Source organism: Lampetra fluviatilis, chromosome 4, assembly GCF_964198595.1.
Source record: "Lampetra fluviatilis chromosome 4, kcLamFluv1.1, whole genome shotgun sequence".
NCBI lineage: Eukaryota > Metazoa > Chordata > Hyperoartia > Petromyzontiformes > Petromyzontidae > Lampetra > Lampetra fluviatilis.
The window spans coordinates 16,677,250-16,682,249 of NC_136278.1; positions in this window are offsets into that span (position 1 = coordinate 16,677,250).

The window sequence follows — 5,000 nt, forward strand, 5'->3', positions numbered from 1 at the left end:
GCGTTCGTACGATATTTGGCGACGCAAAAATGAGCGATTTCCCAGCTCGAGAGAATTCGGCGCGAGAGAAACGATGCCCCGTAACGCACATGAGAGCAATCCGGGCCAATTTCTCCCGTTTGATGGGGTCTATGTGTAAAAATTTTGACTTTTTTGAGTGCACGTGCAAATCTGCTGAAAAAGCCTGTGGAAGTTTCACGGCGTTCGTACGATATTTGGCGACGCAAAAATGAGCGATTTCCCAGCTCGATGGAATTCGGCGCGAGAGAAACGATGCCCCGTAACGCACATGAGAGCAATCCGGGCCAATTTCTCCCGTTTGATGGGGTCTATGTGTAAAAATTTTGACTTTTTTGAGTGCAGGTGCAAATCTGCTGAAAAAGCCTGTGGAAGTTTCACGGCGTTCGTACGATATTTGGCGACGCAAAAATGAGCGATTTCCCAGCTCGAGAGAATTCGGCGCGAGAGAAACGATGCCCCGTAACGCACATGAGAGCAATCCGGGCCAATTTCTCCCGTTTGATGGGGTCTATGTGTAAAAATTTTGACTTTTTTGAGTGCAGGTGCAAATCTGCTGGAAAAGCCTGTGGAAGTTTCACGGCGTTCGTACGATATTTGGCGACGCAAAAATGAGCGATTTCCCAGCTCGATGGAATTCGGAGCGAGAGAAACGATGCCCCGTAACGCACATGAGAGCAATCCCGGCCAATTTCTCCCGTTTGATGGGGTCTATGTGTACAAATTTTGACTTTTTTGAGTGCACGTGCCAATCTGCTGGAAAAGCCTGTGGAAGTTTCACGGCGTTCGTACGATATTTGGCGACGCAAAAATGAGCGATTTCCCAGCTCGATGGAATTCGGCGCGAGAGAAACGATGCCCCGTAACGCACATGAGAGCAATCCCGGCCAATTTCTCCCGTTTGATGGGGTCTATGTGTAAAAATTTTGACTTTTTTGAGTGCACGTGCAAATCTGCTGAAAAAGCCTGTGGAAGTTTCACGGCGTTCGTACGATATTTGGCGACGCAAAAATGAGCGATTTCCCAGCTCGATGGAATTCGGAGCGAGAGAAACGATGCCCCGTAACGCACATGAGAGCAATCCCGGCCAATTTCTCCCGTTTGATGGGGTCTATGTGTAAAAATTTTGACTTTTTTGAGTGCACGTGCAAATCTGCTGAAAAAGCCTGTGGAAGTTTCACGGCGTTCGTACGATATTTGGCGACGCAAAAATGAGCGATTTCCCAGCTCGAGAGAATTCGGCGCGAGAGAAACGATGCCCCGTAACGCACATGAGAGCAATCCGGGCCAATTTCTCCCGTTTGATGGGGTCTATGTGTAAAAATTTTGACTTTTTTGAGTGCACGTGCAAATCTGCTGGAAAAGCCTGTGGAAGTTTCACGGCGTTCGTACGATATTTGGCGACGCAAAAATGAGCGATTTCCCAGCTCGATGGAATTCGGCGCGACAGAAACGATGCCCCGTAACGCACATGAGAGCAATCCGGGCCAATTTCTCCCGTTTGATGGGGTCTATGTGTAAAAATTTTGACTTTTTTGAGTGCAGGTGCAAATCTGCTGAAAAAGCCTGTGGAAGTTTCACGGCGTTCGTACGATATTTGGCGACGCAAAAATGAGCGATTTCCCAGCTCGAGAGAATTCGGCGCGAGAGAAACGATGCCCCGTAACGCACATGAGAGCAATCCGGGCCAATTTCTCCCGTTTGATGGGGTCTATGTGTACAAATTTTGACTTTTTTGAGTGCACGTGCAAATCTGCTGAAAAAGCCTGTGGAAGTTTCACGGCGTTCGTACGATATTTGGCGACGCAAAAATGAGCGATTTCCCAGCTCGATGGAATTCGGCGCGACAGAAACGATGCCCCGTAACGCACATGAGAGCAATCCGGGCCAATTTCTCCCGTTTGATGGGGTCTATGTGTAAAAATTTTGACTTTTTTGAGTGCACGTGCAAATCTGCTGAAAAAGCCTGTGGAAGTTTCACGGCGTTCGTACGATATTTGGCGACGCAAAAATGAGCGATTTCCCAGCTCGAGAGAATTCGGCGCGAGAGAAACGATGCCCCGTAACGCACATGAGAGCAATCCGGGCCAATTTCTCCCGTTTGATGGGGTCTATGTGTAAAAATTTTGACTTTTTTGAGTGCAGGTGCAAATCTGCTGAAAAAGCCTGTGGAAGTTTCACGGCGTTCGTACGATATTTGGCGACGCAAAAATGAGCGATTTCCCAGCTCGATGGAATTCGGCGCGAGAGAAACGATGCCCCGTAACGCACATGAGAGCAATCCGGGCCAATTTCTCCCGTTTGATGGGGTCTATGTGTAAAAATTTTGACTTTTTTGAGTGCAGGTGCAAATCTGCTGAAAAAGCCTGTGGAAGTTTCACGGCGTTCGTACGATATTTGGCGACGCAAAAATGAGCGATTTCCCAGCTCGAGAGAATTCGGCGCGAGAGAAACGATGCCCCGTAACGCACATGAGAGCAATCCGGGCCAATTTCTCCCGTTTGATGGGGTCTATGTGTAAAAATTTTGACTTTTTTGAGTGCACGTGCAAATCTGCTGGAAAAGCCTGTGGAAGTTTCACGGCGTTCGTACGATATTTGGCGACGCAAAAATGAGCGATTTCCCAGCTCGATGGAATTCGGCGCGACAGAAACGATGCCCCGTAACGCACATGAGAGCAATCCGGGCCAATTTCTCCCGTTTGATGGGGTCTATGTGTAAAAATTTTGACTTTTTTGAGTGCAGGTGCAAATCTGCTGAAAAAGCCTGTGGAAGTTTCACGGCGTTCGTACGATATTTGGCGACGCAAAAATGAGCGATTTCCCAGCTCGAGAGAATTCGGCGCGAGAGAAACGATGCCCCGTAACGCACATGAGAGCAATCCGGGCCAATTTCTCCCGTTTGATGGGGTCTATGTGTACAAATTTTGACTTTTTTGAGTGCACGTGCAAATCTGCTGAAAAAGCCTGTGGAAGTTTCACGGCGTTCGTACGATATTTGGCGACGCAAAAATGAGCGATTTCCCAGCTCGATGGAATTCGGCGCGACAGAAACGATGCCCCGTAACGCACATGAGAGCAATCCGGGCCAATTTCTCCCGTTTGATGGGGTCTATGTGTAAAAATTTTGACTTTTTTGAGTGCACGTGCAAATCTGCTGAAAAAGCCTGTGGAAGTTTCACGGCGTTCGTACGATATTTGGCGACGCAAAAATGAGCGATTTCCCAGCTCGAGAGAATTCGGCGCGAGAGAAACGATGCCCCGTAACGCACATGAGAGCAATCCGGGCCAATTTCTCCCGTTTGATGGGGTCTATGTGTAAAAATTTTGACTTTTTTGAGTGCAGGTGCAAATCTGCTGAAAAAGCCTGTGGAAGTTTCACGGCGTTCGTACGATATTTGGCGACGCAAAAATGAGCGATTTCCCAGCTCGATGGAATTCGGCGCGAGAGAAACGATGCCCCGTAACGCACATGAGAGCAATCCGGGCCAATTTCTCCCGTTTGATGGGGTCTATGTGTAAAAATTTTGACTTTTTTGAGTGCAGGTGCAAATCTGCTGAAAAAGCCTGTGGAAGTTTCACGGCGTTCGTACGATATTTGGCGACGCAAAAATGAGCGATTTCCCAGCTCGAGAGAATTCGGCGCGAGAGAAACGATGCCCCGTAACGCACATGAGAGCAATCCGGGCCAATTTCTCCCGTTTGATGGGGTCTATGTGTAAAAATTTTGACTTTTTTGAGTGCAGGTGCAAATCTGCTGGAAAAGCCTGTGGAAGTTTCATCCGACGAAAAAAGCACGTTCTCGAGAAAGCAGGAGAGCTAAGTCATTCACAAATTAGCTGGATTTGGCTTGTGGTTCGTTTCCCAAGTAACAGAGCGGCATCAACCTTTAAGTGCACGCCAGTACATCCCCGTGGGATACAGGGGGTCTCGGCGGACTTTGCTCGGGGGAAAAACGTCGAGGTGAGCCGCCTGGCCATGCTGTTCATGGGTCTCTCCTTTTTAAGTTTCGCCTGCCAATTTATTTTCTCTAGCGGTTTTATACACTAACACTCGATGTTTTGGGAAAGGAATACAATTGTTCAAAAAACGTCTTCGCAATTCATGTCGTTAGATTGCTAATGAAAATTCGTAAAAAAACGTACACGCCATACATGTTCTTTGCTTCCCTCTCGATACAAGTGAAGGGGAAAAACAGCCTTAACGGTTGCTAAAAAAATCGCCCTTTACATATACATGGGTCGTCTTCCCCTCTCGACAACGGAGACAAGTAACCCACGCCAGGCACTGTCAGTAACTGCCATAGATCTGCTTTAAAATGCCCATTCGTCTTGCGTCGCTCACGTTCCCGGAGCTTTGGGTAATGTCTGAGGCCTATCCCCGCTAATTTCTACCGTTTGTCGGTAGCTGTCTGTAAAAATATAGCATACACCAAAACGAGAAAATATTTCCATCGCACCTGCACAAGTGTATGGACAATGGCAATCTTCATGCGATGCATAAGTGGTGTGTGTCAGCAGGTTTTGTTTCCCAAGTTTTCCGTGAATGAGCGAGTATCTTGAGCTGTGTGACTCAGCCCGAGGGAGCCTCTTCTCCTCCAGAGTGTGTGGGGAAGGCTGTCCCCTTGGGTTGGTGCTGCACGGGTTCGCTGCGCTGTTTGGTCTTGTGCCAAGGAAGGCTGCCAACTGTGCAAGAATTTTAGGGTTGGTTTCAATTGCCGTTGCCGGTCCATAGAGTAGCGAGCATTGTAAGGCCGCTCTAGAGGTTTGCAGGCATGTGGGGTCGACCCCTGCTCCTTCCCTCCCCACCCCACGTAGGGTGTGTGTGGTGCGCTTACAGCTGCCTCAAAGTGGCTGGCCTTGTGGGAAGCCCTGTGTTTTGTGAGCTTTCAGCACCGTCAGGTTGCCAAACGGGGGTAGCATACACGACAAAGCGAGGCCCCTCCTTGTGGTGGTTTGTGTTGTGTGAAGTCCGTGCCAAAAG